The sequence below is a fragment of the Echinops telfairi genome, unplaced genomic scaffold, assembly GCF_000313985.2.
Source record: "Echinops telfairi isolate 266 unplaced genomic scaffold, ASM31398v2 ScPeMD7_7458;HRSCAF=8496, whole genome shotgun sequence".
In the NCBI taxonomy this organism is placed as follows: Eukaryota; Metazoa; Chordata; class Mammalia; order Afrosoricida; family Tenrecidae; genus Echinops; species Echinops telfairi.
The window spans coordinates 17729634-17743323 of NW_022111358.1; positions in this window are offsets into that span (position 1 = coordinate 17729634).

Genomic DNA, 13690 nt, shown 5'->3' on the forward strand with positions numbered 1-13690 from the left:
CAATTTTCCTCCTCTCTTCCATCCCCGGTGACCATCAATAAACATTGGTCTGTGTACATTTGCCTTTTACCTAAGTGATGCCATACACTCTTTGCCTTTTTGTGATTGGCTCATGGTGTTCACAATAATGTTTCCAAACGCCGTCCATACTGTAGCATGTACCCAGACTTCCTACTGGCTGTGTGGTCTTCCATTATATGTATGAACCACACTTTATGCATTCTGCTGTTGATGGGCGTTTAGGTTGTTTCCACTTCTTTACTATAATGCGTAGTTGTATAGTGAACGTTGACGTTCCAGACTCATTTTGGATTTCTATTCTCAGGCCTTTTGGGTATATACATAAGATTAGAATTGCTGGGACAGGGCTCACTTTCTATGTCAAGAAATATGGAAGACAGCAACCTGGCCAACTGAGTGGCAAAGATCTATATGTGGACCTAGTTCAAAGAAAGGGTCCCAAAAGAATATAGAAATGACTGAACAATATAATTAATATTACCTGCAAGTAAAATTTTGCTGAAGACAATTAAAAAATGGTTACATGTGGGATATATCATTGCTAGTGTCAGATGGATCCTGACTGAAAGCAAAGAAAGATGTTTATGTATGCTTTATTGACTATGAAAAGGCATTAGACTGTGTGGATTATAACAAACTAGAGATAACAATAGATACAGATGGTATAACTGTGGGTCATAAAAACTATAGGTCATGACAAACGATGGCACTGAGAAGAATAGGAAGCCAAGGGCACTTTAGTGTGCTCATGTGGCACCTGGACATGAACTAAGAAGCAGTCATTCTAACTGCTTTTGAGCAATGTAGGGCTTAAAATCAGGAAGAAGCCTTGGTTAATGGTTTAAATCAGAAAGGTACCCTGGTGGTTTAGTGCTTACGCATTGGGCTGTTAACCACAAAGTCAGCGGATTGAAACCACCAGCCACTCCTTGGGAGGAAGATGGGGCTTTCTACTCCCATAAAGAGTTCCAGCCTTGGAAACTCCCAGGGGAAGTTCTATTCGGTCCTATAGGGTCATAAGGGGTCAGCATTGACTTGATAAAGTGAAGTTAATTTTTTTTCTTTAAATCAGGAGCATTCTGCATCCTCGCACCGTAGATGTTCACTCTGTAGGCTAAGAAAGTAAGCCAAGAAGTTGGACTATATGACGACAAATGTGACATCAGAATCAGAGCAAGACTCATTAACAGTCTGGGATATGCAGATGACACACTTTATTTGTTGGAAGCGAAAAGGACTCTCAGCGCCTAATGATGAAGATCCAAGACTACAGCTGTCAGTAGGGATTATATGTCAAAACAAGCAAAAATACTCATCACTGGACCAATAAGCAGCATCATGATAAACACAGAAAAGACTGAAGTTGTCTAGGATTTAATTTTATTTGGATCCATAATTAGTGCCTTTGGAAGCAGGAGCCAAGCAAAATCACAAGATGTGTTTTGGAGGGTAAATCTTCAGAAGAGTGCTCTGAAGTATTAAAAGCAAAGATAGCACATTGAAGATGAAGGTGGGCCTGACTCACGCCATGGGAATTTAAATGTATGCGAAAACTGGGCAATGAATAAGGAAGATGACAAAAAATAGAAACATTTGAATTATGGTGGTGGTGAAAAATATTAACTATGTCATACACTGTTAGAAAACGAAGCAGTCTCTTTTGGAAGAAGTTCATCCTGAGTGCTCCCTAGAAGTGAAAATGGTCAGATGATGCCTTCCATAATTTGGACAGTTATCAAGGAGACCAGTCCCTGGAGGAGGACATCATTCTTGTAAAGTAGAGGGTCAGTGAAGAAGAGAAAGCCTCTCAAGAAGATGGACTGACATCGTGACTGCAGCAATGGGCTCTAGCATATAATTGTGAGGGTGGCACAGGGCTATGATGCTGTAATTGATTGGCCTGCTATGAGCTGGAACCAACTTGGTGGCATGTGTGTTAGTCCGGGTTGAGTAGAGAAACGAATTCATAGACACTCATATGTGTATAAGAAAGAGCTTTATATCAAGAAGCAATTATGCATCAACAAAACAGCCCAGCCCAGATCAAGTCCATGAATTCAATATTAGCCCATAAGTCTGATATTTGCACATAAATTCTTCTTGAGACTCACGAAACACATGCAATGATGTCGAATGCAGAAAGACCACAGGCCCATGGGCAGAAGGTCTTGTGGGTCCATGGCAGTAGAAGCATTTCCACACTGGCAGGGTCTCCACGTTGCTCCTCCAGCTCCAGGACTCTAGTGAGGCTCCAGGTGTCTTGTCAGCAGGCATGTATCAAAGGGAGTGACTGTATGTCCCGCCTCCAGTAAGATATTATCTCTTTAGCTCCTCCAAATGAGGTCATCAAGTTGCAACCTGATTGACAGGCTAAACTCCATCCCTTCGCTCTTAATCCTCTCAAATTGACAACAGATTATGTAACTACCACAGCATCTAAGAACAACAATGGCTGTTAGAGTTTCAGTTTCTTTAGGAACTGCCTTACTGTTTTCCACAATGGCTACACGAATTTGATTCCCCTTGACAAAGGATAAGGATTCTAGTTTTCCTGTGAGGCAACTAGTGGGTTGGTACCATTGACCTTTGGTTAACAGCTGAGTTCTTTAACCATGGTATTGCCAGGCTCCTCTGACTCTGAGATCTCACTGTACCTTTTGATTTGCATCTTTCTGACAGTTCACCATGCTGACCCTCTTTTCATGTTTGATGGCCAGACGAATATCCTCTTTGGTGACATGTACATCTAAGTACCTTGTCCATTTTATGACTGCGTTCTTGGTCTTTGTTAAGAAGTTGTTGACGTTTTACGTACATGTTGGTTATTCGATTCTTGCTGAGTTGGTGGCTTCACTCAGAACCTCTATTTTCTTGTTGATCTTTTTGCTAGATGACTGTGCAGCACTGGAAGCGGGTACTGAAGTCTCCAACTACGATTGTAGTCCTGTTGATTTCTCTGGGCACTCCTTTCAGTGCTTGATTCATATATCTATATTCCCCAATGTTGGGTGTATATATATTTAGGATTGTTAACATGCTTTCTTTAAAAAATAAAAATCCATTCTGCACCTTTGTTTGGAGCACTTAGTCCATTTACATCTACTGTAATTACCGATAAGAAGTGACCTACTTCTGCCATTTTATTATAATAATATTTTTTGTTGAGTGCATGTGTTTCAAGCATCCTTGTGTTTTTTCTTTAGAACTGTTTGTTTTTGTGTCCTGTCGATTTACTCCAGCAAGTCTTTTGGCTCCCTGCTCCTTTTCTCGTGTGTGTGTGTGTGTGTGTGTGTGTGTGTGTGTGTGTGTAATATATTTTCTAACTGGTTACCATGAATATTATATGTAAGAGCTTGTAGGGTAAGTTGATATCAACTTTAGTGAGATACAAGAAATTCCATGGCTATACCATTCCTCTCTCCACTTTTGTTGTTATCACTAATCACATCTTTGTATTCCATGTACCTGTAACATAAGTTTATGCTTGCCTTTCATGCATTTGTTATTAAAAAGCATGAACGACAAAGCATTTAGAATGATCACGCATGAACACTTTATTACTTGCCCTTACTTGTGTGTGCAATGCCCTGTATCAGGCCTCTTTCTTTTCCTGTGTGGCTTTGAATTACTCTCTAGTATCTTTTCCTTTCCATTTACAGAACTCCCATTAGTATTTTTGTAGGGTTGGGCTAGTGGCTAGGAACTCGCTCAGCTTCTGTTTGTCTGGGAATGTTTTAATCTAAACATTCTCGAAGGACAGTTTCAGCCGGGATAGTGTTCTTGATTGACTGTTATTTTCCTTTCAGCGCTTTAAACAGACCCGTCCTTTGCCTTCTGGGCCCCAGTGCTTCTGAGGGAAAATGGACAGTGAGTCTTGTTGGGGTTCCTTAGGATGTGACTACTTATTGCCCTTCACCTTTAATTTTTGAGAACCTGTAACTATGGTGTTCTTGGTGTAGCGCTCTCTGGGTCTATCCGGTTTGGGGTTATTTGAGTTCCTTCCGTTGGTAGATTCATCTCCTTTGTTAGATTGGGGATATTTTCTGTCATTATTTCCATTTCCTCTTTTGATAAGGTTACTACTGAGTTTATGAATCAGGCGTGTGGCATATGACATCAACATTAAAGGTCTTGTGCTGAGGGCGGACATTTGATCTCACGGTTTCCTTTGTGGCTAAGATGGTGAGATGCGGGTTGAAGGATTTTAGGTATTTGCAGCTGTTTCAGCAGCTAAATCCCCAGTCTTGAGTACTGGATGGGAGTCACAGACTAGATGCTGGACTCAGTCGGGGTGGTGGGGAGAGAGAGCACCCACTGGCCTAGGCTAGAGCCTGGGCTATGGACAAAAGTCTGACAGGTTGAAGCGTCAGCCCGGAATGGGTAGGGTGAGAGCCAGGAAACCCAGGGCCTATCACTCAGGGACCTTCCGAGAGCATGAGAGGATCACATGGATCACATGGATCACATGGATCACATGGATACAGGCTGTGGATGGGCCTACAAAGACTGATCATCAGAGACCTTGAAAGGGGAATTCAGAGAGGTGGGCTTCAGGAGGGAGGGCCACAAAGCTAGAAGCAGGTGGAAAGACAGAGGGAGGGTCCAAAGAAGTCACATGGGTGGGTGTATCAAGAAAGCTGGTCCGTGTCCCATCTCTTCCCTTCTTGAAGAGACTGTGCTCAACTCGTGATCATGGATGTCAACTTTCAGGGTGGTTTCTTGCCCAGTGCCATGGGCTCCATTATCGATCCGGTCTGAGGCCTCACTTGATGAAAACCCTAGAGGCATATTGATCCAAAGTGTAGCTGTTGCAAATCTGGGAAGGGGGTTAATACCAGAGGTGACAGAATGAGGATCCAGCAGGATCCTGACAGGTTGGAATGCTGGGTCAAAAACAATAAGATACAACTGAACAGGCCTAAGTGCAACGCCTGGTATTTACATGGAAAAAACAAACGGCAAACACAGAGCAGGGGAGAGATTGCCTTGGCAGGAAATCATGTGAAAACTATCTGAGGCTTTTAAATGACCACCAGCCCAGCGTAAGCTAACAGTGTGATGTGATTGTTAACAATCCAACGGAACATTAGAGGATTTACTAGCAATCCCATCCTCTTGGGAAGGCATGGTCTCATTAGATTCTGGTCAGATGATGTCCTCGGATTTCATGTTCCATTGCGGGGCACCAGATTTTGAAAGGGGCATTCGTGTGTGCTCAAAGACGAGCTGTGTAAGACGCAGGAAGTTCCAGAAATTATGTGACGTGAGGAGAGGTCGAAGGATCCGAGAACATTTTGCTTGGCGAGTCAAAAGCCAGGAGGCTTTGGGAGGGGGCTGCACAGGACCCGTGTTCCGAAGCAGCATGCAAGTCAAAGGGCAGATGGCCCAGGGAGGCCGCTCTATGTCACTATACAGGAAGCCCTTCTGTTATTATAATCAAGAGAAGCAAACACGAGCTTCTCCAAGAGGAAAGCCATGGTTTTCCACATCGAAGATAAGGTGATTGCTTGGTGGGATCAGAAACATTGCATTCTACGATTGCCCCATCGAAGTTTCTGGTGGGTGGACACGTTCAACACCCTACGACCCACCGGACAGTGCAGGGCTGCTCATGAAAAGGCTGGAGGTCCGACTGTACCTCAAGTGGCTTCTGAAGAAAACCTTGATCATCTACTTTCCCAAACTCAGCCACTGCAGTCCTAGGGTGCACCGTTCTTCTCTGACCCACACGGGGTGCCCTGAGTCTGAATTGACTTGCCAGGAACCCCAGGGCCTAGAACATTCATTACCTGGTAAATATTTGTCGAGTGAATAAGTGTGCTTTTGTTGAGGCCACACAAGTGGATTCTCTGGCCCGCTCCCTCCTTCGTTCCCTACCAGACTACAGAGCAGCTCTCAGATGTAACAGGCTGCCTTGGGGAACTGGTCTCTCTTGTCAGTGGAGAGGCGCTGTGAACATCTGACGCGTGTGGCCCAGGGCTGACTGACACGGGGTGGCGAGGGCACAGGGGACCTCGAGAGCCCTTCAACTCAAGGACTTCACACCATGTGTTCCTATCACCTTGCCTGAGAACACAGACCTGGCAGAGCCAGCCAGCCTCTGTGGCTGACTATCTTCCCCTGAGATCTGCTCCGTGCTCCCCCGTGGATGCTTATCTGGTTGGGGGTACATACATCCCTGAACTTCTCCGTCTGGACCCACCGGGGAAGAGTCAGACCTTCAAGGGCTCCTGGAAGGTGGGATTCCAGTCCCCGGAACTGTCTGAGGCTTTTGATTTCTGCCCTGGTTGCCAATTTCTGGAAGAAAACATGCAGTTTTCTTCCTTCCTTCGATGAAGGAGGTTGCCCTTGCAGAAGGAAGTTACCCTTGCAGAAGTTGAGGCACACGATCATCTGCTGTCGATGATGCGCCAAGGTTCTACCTTTGGGTAATGGAACGCCGATGGAAGTGTTCACTGCTCACCCAAAGGTTGTTGGTTCAAACCCCCTCCCAAAGACAACGCCCGCTCCAGTCTCTCAGCAGTGGGAGACCATGGGGGTGGGACTGGAGAAGGGGCCCGCTCCTGGAAAGATGACAGACCTTTCCAGAGACCCCCTGGGTGGTTCTACATGCCCTGCAGGGTCGCTGGGAGCGGGAGTCACTTGAGGGCACAACCTTGCCATCTGGGTATGCTCTTTGGGGGACATGGAGTCAGTTCCAAGTCCCCACAGGCTTCGCCCAAGGGTAACGTGTATGGGACCGGATCCCGAGGTCTTTCCTCTCGGGCAGCAGCGGCTGGGTGGGTTTGCACCTGCCCCCGCTGTGTCTGAAGGCAGCCCTTAGCCAGGCCGCCACCAGGGCTCCGTACTTTTCGGTATAAACTGTGAGACACAAAGAACCGCATCCCCCCAGCCCCACCACCCAACAGCAGACGAAGAAGTGGCTGGGGAACTGGGTACCACCCCGGCCTGAGCTGCCCGGACGCTGGCCCGACACCCTCGGTGGTGACCCCCATCCCCACTAGGTGGAGAAAACGAGCGGTTACGAAATGTACGAAGCCCAAATCAAAACCACAGTCCAAAGAGTAAACTCCAATTCTAAGAGGAACTCGAAAACTTGAGAAGTAATTTCAGGGAACCACATTAAATACTCACATGTTTAATGGGGCCCATGTGTCCCGAGCAGAGAGAGAGAGTGCGAGAAATGGAACAGAGGAAATCAGGGAGACAACAAGTCTGTGCGACTTGTTCTAATTAGGGGCGCAGCGCTGCCGAGGCGCATCCATTATAATCTGGTTAAGTGTTCGGCGTGGCCCAGGCACCTCTGCTGAGTGGTGGAGGCAAAGGGCTCCGCCGTCTGTCCGTCCGCGGGGTGAGTGCCTCTCCGGAGGAGGTGCACGCCAGTCTCTCTGGAGGGCCAGGGCTGTACATCACTCTCCTGCCAGCGCCTCTTTATGACTCCAGCGCTGGGCTCCAGCTAGCAGATGTCTGCAGATTTGGGGGAGGAAAAGGGAGGGGGTGAGTGGGAGGGAGGTGGGGCGGAGGCCCTGGTGCTCATTGTCTCCAACTTGTCTGTCGCTTAATTCAGTATCTCTGTCTGCCGCTGGGGCGGGATGGGAAGAGTTCAAAGGAGGAAATCAAAACAAGCCATCGATCAGCAGAGCTCCAGAGTGATCTGGGGGGCACCCAGAAATCACCGGCACTCCCCCGGCTCCGCTTTGAAATGTGGACACAGAGGAGGCATTTAGTGGGTTGAGCTGGGGCAGGCACCCCCAAGGACATGCTTGCTGGGAGGTTATTTTATTTTTAAAAAGAGGAAGGTAGCTAGAGGCTACAAGGGAGTGTGTAGTGTGTGTGTGTGTGTGTGTGGGTGAGTGTGTGTGTGGTCAGGTTCAGGTTCGTCCCAGGCCAGAGGTGTTGCCTTTGGTTTAGAGATGGGGGCTTGGGGGAGCAATGAGGAGGAGCCCCAGATGAGTTGACACTGCCCTCTGAACACACTTGAACAGAGAAGCCCACTGCCTGACTTGGGCCTTCTCTCAAGGGCTCAGACTTTTGGGGGGTGTCATTTGGTTTCTTAATGCTGTCGTCTGGACCCACTTCGACCCCCAGCTGGCTTGCTGTGGCCTGGCCGGGCTCTCTGCTGGCTGCAGGGGCATCTGTCAGGGCAAGGTCCCTGAATTTCTGGAAGGACGAGTGTAGGTTGGCCACAGGGAAGGCACCTTCCTGTGTGGCCTTGAGCTAGTCACGTGGCTTGTCAATGAAGATGCAGTCCGCTACGCGGCCCTTACACGGGTGTTAGGGATTGGCATCAACTCGATGGCAGTAAGTTTGGGTTTCGTTTGTTTGTTTTGACCCTTCCAGTCCCTGGGTAGAGCAAATGCTGAACACACTCAGCCAATAATGGAAAGGTTGGCAGTTCGAGCCCACTCAGAGGGGCCTCAGAAGAAAGTCCTGGTGAGAGCCACTGCTGTAAAATCAGCTGCTGAAAACCCTGGGCTCGCACTTCTACTCTGACATTCGTGGGGTTGCCGTGGGCGGAACCAAGTGAATGGTGAATGGTTGTCTTTGTCGGAAACACAGACTGTGTGTATCCTTAGGCGCTAGCCCAGGCATGGGCAGACCAAGACCCCAGCATATTTTCCCAGCTCTGCTCTGCAAGGGCAGGGTCCAGCCTCTCTCATGTCCTTTTATATCCTGACGCCGCGTGGTGCCAGATTTAATAAATACTTGCCTCTTCCCATGTGAAGGAAGGAAAGCACATTTTCACTGCCTTGGCTCTGACCAAGATGAGTAATTGTAATTTAATTCATTGATCATTTATTGAGCATCTGCGCCGCTGGCACTGGGCTCTCTGCTACGGATACAAAGATGATACATTCAGTGTGTGACCCGAAAGAATTCACACACGAGGGTAAATTTGGGCGAGGAGAACAGACAAGATGCTGAAATGTGGTAAGCCCCCGCAATACTTGAGTGGTAGCCACAGGGGGCCTGGAGTCGGTGGGGAGGGAAGCGAGAGAGGGTTCTCATTGGAGGAATCTGTGGCTCTATCTTATTCCAGGGTGGGGAGGCAGCCTTCCCAGGGGCTTATTCCAGGGGCTGACGCTCACACAGACAGCAACCAGACCCAGGCTGACACCCCAATGCTCCGGTGGGAGAGGATATCCCCTTTCTCTGAAGACCCCAAATGGCCACCCTGCTTCTTGAAAGGCAAACATGGGTGCCCAGACCCCTGGCTGCTGGATTAGCCAGGAAGCCTGCCACACAGCTAACAGGGTCAGGAACAGGGTAAGCCTTGTCCGGCCAATGTAAAGACTTTACCTGGCCCGTCTTTCACCTCTCTGAGGTCTACAGTGGTCCAGGCTTGGGCTCTGTTAAGTGAATGGGTGGGAGAGAGAGGCAGGAACCCGCCGGTGGACTGCAGCAAAGCCGTGTGCTGGCATGCAGGTGGCCTTAGGGTAAGGTGACCAGATTTTAACATTGGTAAAGCGAGACAAAAGCGGGACACCATTGATAAAACTCATATCCTGGCGAAATAGCCACATGGCAGCTGAAAAGCATATATCCTAGCTTGTTGTGCATTCTTTCTAAAAATCGGGACTTTTTAAAAACGCTGCAGGACACAGGAAAAATTGTTAAAAATCGGGACTGTCCGGCCAAAAGCGGAACATCTGGTCACCTTACCTTGGGGGGGGGGGGGGCGTTACAGGTCAAGCACTCTGGCCAAACTCACCCTCTATCTCGGTGACCTTGATACCGTGAGTCTGTGCCTCGGAACCTCTGTTTCCATTATCTACAAAGTGATGGGGTTTGAAAGATGGCACGGGACCATTCAGGGACGTGTCCATGGAATAAATCCGTGCCATTTGGGTCTTGATTGGACACATTCCGGCTGAGGTGAGGCAGAGCAATCTAGTGGGTGTGGTGGGTGGGGCTTTCACCCAGACGCTTTCCCTCAGCAGACGCATCCCTCGTGTTGTTGCTGATGGGTGCCACGGAGGGGGCTCCAGTTCACAGCCATCCTGTCTAGGGTCGAACACAACGCTGCCTACTATTGTTATGTGTGAGCCCGTGGTAGAAGCCACCGTGTCACTGCATCTCACAAAGGGTCTTCCTCTTGTGCACCGACCCTCTGCTTTACCCAGCATGATGTCTTTGTCCAGGACGGCTCTCTCCTGATGGCGTGTCCAAAGCACGTGAGACGAAGCGTCGCCGTCCTTGCTGCTAAGGAGCACCCTGGCTGTGCTTCTTCCAAAGCAAGACGTGCTTGTCCTTTTGACAGGCCACGGCACTTTGAGTCTTCAGAACCTTCCCTGGCTGCCCAGTCCACTGTGGGCAGCCCTGACTTCCTTTCTCTCACCTTAGGGATTTCTCTGCAGCGATTCCTCCTGGAGTCTGCTGACATTTAATTAGCACGTCATGAGTGTAGGTACCAGGACCCCTGGTAGCACTGTGGTGGAAGAATTGGAATGCTAACCTCTCCAGGTCAGAGGTTCAAACCCAGGAGCTGTGCGCTGGAGAGCGAACGACTAGAGTCGAGGAAACCCTATGGAGAGTCCTGTGAGTTGGCACCGACTCAGTGGCAGTGGGCTGGGTCAGGGGCTGGTCGTGCTGGGCACACTGGAGGCCACGAGGGAGCCAAGATGAGGAGGGCGTGGTCTCTGTTCTGCACAGACCCACAAGCCAGTGAAGAGCTGTGTTAGCGGATAAACCAGAGCTTCCCACCAGTTTGGCCTGCTGTATGCTGCGTTTGATTAGACGTATTTAGAGGACTGACGGCGCCTAGCGTTGAGCATGCCGGCCGGTCTGGTTTCATACATGAGCCTCGCCACGTCTGGTGTCGGAACGAGCTGGGCAACTGTGCATCACTCTCCAAGCCTGGACCCTCAGCTGCATGCGGAGGCCAGTAACGCCGGCTTCCTCCAAGATCTGCCCTCGTGGTCTGGCTCTTGCCTTACGTGTAGCCGAGTGACACGTTGCCCCGTCCCGAGCCAAGAGATGAGCCAGTCCACAAAAGAGACCGAGCGGGCAGACAAGGACCCATCAGTGGGCTAGCAAAGAGAAGCCTTCTGTTTCCTGGGCAGTGCTGCCCCGTCCGATAGGGTCACTAGGAATCAGAAGGGACTCAGGGGCAGTGAGCTCGTCTCTTTTAAAAAAACTTTCTTGTTGTGGGTTAGGTGGGGGCTCGCCTCTCAGAGCATTATTTTTGTATTCTACAATTTTTACAATTTCCCAACTCTCCCATTAACTTGCCCTGCTGGCCATTGTTGCCATTTCCCCTTCCCCAGTCTTTTCTTCTCCTGCACCAAGTTGACAACTGTCTACCCTCTGCCCCAGGGCCTCTTTCCCCCTCCCCCCACCCCGGCGAGTACCAAAGTCTGTTTCTTTTGGTATGATAACCGCGATCCTAAAACTTTTTAATAACAGTGGTCTCACAGAATATTTGCTTTTGTGTTTGACTGACTTCACTCAGCATAGCGTCGTCCACACCCGTCTGTGTCTCTTTAATGCTTCCTTTGAAACAACTCCAAAGAGTCTCTGCGATAGATTTTTTATTAGATTTTTAAAAATAAATCATTTTATTGGGGGCTCTTTCAGCTCTTATAGAAACCCATACATCAATTGTATCCAGCACATTTGTCCATATGTGGCCATCATCATTTTCAAAACATTTCTTTCTACTTGAGACTTTGGTAACAGCTCCTCTTCCCCCCCCCTCGTGAACCCTTGATAAATGATATATTAGTATTATTTTCATATCTTATACCTTTTGCAGTTTCCCTTCACCCATGTTTCTGTTGTTCATCCTCCTTGGGGTGGGGGTGGGGGTTATACTTTGATCATTGCAATCAGTTCCCTCTTTATCTCCTCTTCTTCCCTCTCCTCCCCCTCCCCTCATGGTATCGCCACTCCCATTACTGTTCCCAAGGGGTTTATCTGTCCTAGATTCCATGTGTTGAGAGCTCTCCTCTGTACCCGTGTACATGCTCCGGTCTAGCTGGGTTTGTAAAGAACTGGGGTCCTGATAGTGGGGAGGTAGGAAGCATTAAAGAACTAGAGGAATGTTGTATGTTTCATTGGTGCTATACTCATCTGCTATACCCTGGCTGACTCATCTCTTCCTAGTGACCCTTCTGTGAGGGATGTCCAATTGTCTACAGATGGACTTTGGGTCTCCATTCCAACCTCCCTCGTTTTCATCAATTTGATTGCTCTGGGTCTTTGATGCCTGATACCTGATCCTGCCGACACCCCAAGGTCATACGGGCTGGTGTGCTTCTTCCATGTGGGCTTTGTTGCTTCCCTGCTAGATGGCTGCTTGTTTAACTTCAAGCCTTTAAGACCCCAGATGCTATATCTTTTAATAGCTGGGCACCATCAGCTTTCTTCACTACATTGCTTATGCACCCATTTTGTCTTCAGTGATCGTGTTGGGAAGGTGAATGTCACAGAATGCCAGATTATTAGACCAAAGTGTTCTTGTGTTGAGGGAGGACTTGAGTCGAGGCCCAAAGTCTGTTTATCCTTAATACTTAACTTATAAATAAATGTACACAGGCCTGTATCCCTATCATTATATATTAATTTATTTACATATATGTCTATATTTATACCTATATGTGATAGATAGGTTGATTGTGCCAAGCTGGCCAATAGAAACATGTGGGATTAATCAGGTCACAGTTTGATTGGAGGGCAAAGAGATAAATGGCTTGGCAAGGCCCGTTCCTTGCTCTCTGGTGATTGGACCAGCATGCGGCTGCTTTAGCTAGTTCTCTGCCTCACCTTGTGAGCTATGCTACCTGTGGGACAAGGCAACCCATGGACCATGCTGTGAGAGCCTGGGTTTCTTTGAGACTTGCTTCACCACACTGCTGGTGTGGCATCACTTGAACTTGAGGCTGGTAGATCCTGTCATCTTGCATTGTTTGAGTTCCATATCCCATCTGGGCCTGCTTTGCTAAGCTCCTGAGCTACTGACTGTTGGTGACCCACCCTGCTGTTTGCTGCCCATGGGTGGATTCTGCCTGCATTGCCTGAGGGAAGACTCAGCTGTCTGCTCCCCTGACCTTGGACCCAGCAGCCTTCGTGAGTTGAAGGACTTCCAGTATATTAACTGTCCACAGAAGTAAGTTGAACTGAGCCCTCTGTACTGCTGTGTGGACTAATTAGCTGTTATATTCCTCCGTGATGTATAAAGCTATCCTCTTGTCTAGATACATAATCATAAATGTCCTGGTTTTGTTTCTCTAGAGAACCCTGCCTAACCACTCTATAAGTGTCTTTTGCCTCCTAGTAATTTCCCCTATTTCCTTTTGCTTTCCTCCTGTCCCACTATCATGTTCAACCTTCATTCAGCTCTCAGTAATTCCTCTCGGCTACATTGCCCGTGATCGAACCCCACCAGGCATTCTATGCCCTCCTCACCATGGGTTTCAGGTCCCATGCTGTTCCCTTGTTCCTGTGTTTGTTGGCCCCCCATCCCTTTCTGCTACCTCCCTTCTCCCCTCCCCCAGGAACTGTCAGTCCTCTTGTTTTCTCCTCAGGATTGTTTATCTTGCATATCTTACATAGAGAGTCTTGAAAGAAAAAGCAGAAGAGAAAAAGGGCCTACAAATAGTTTCAGGCCTGTCTGCTGACTCTTATGGAGGTTTTCTGATGGGGTCTGACGAGGTGCCAAGCCCTGCCC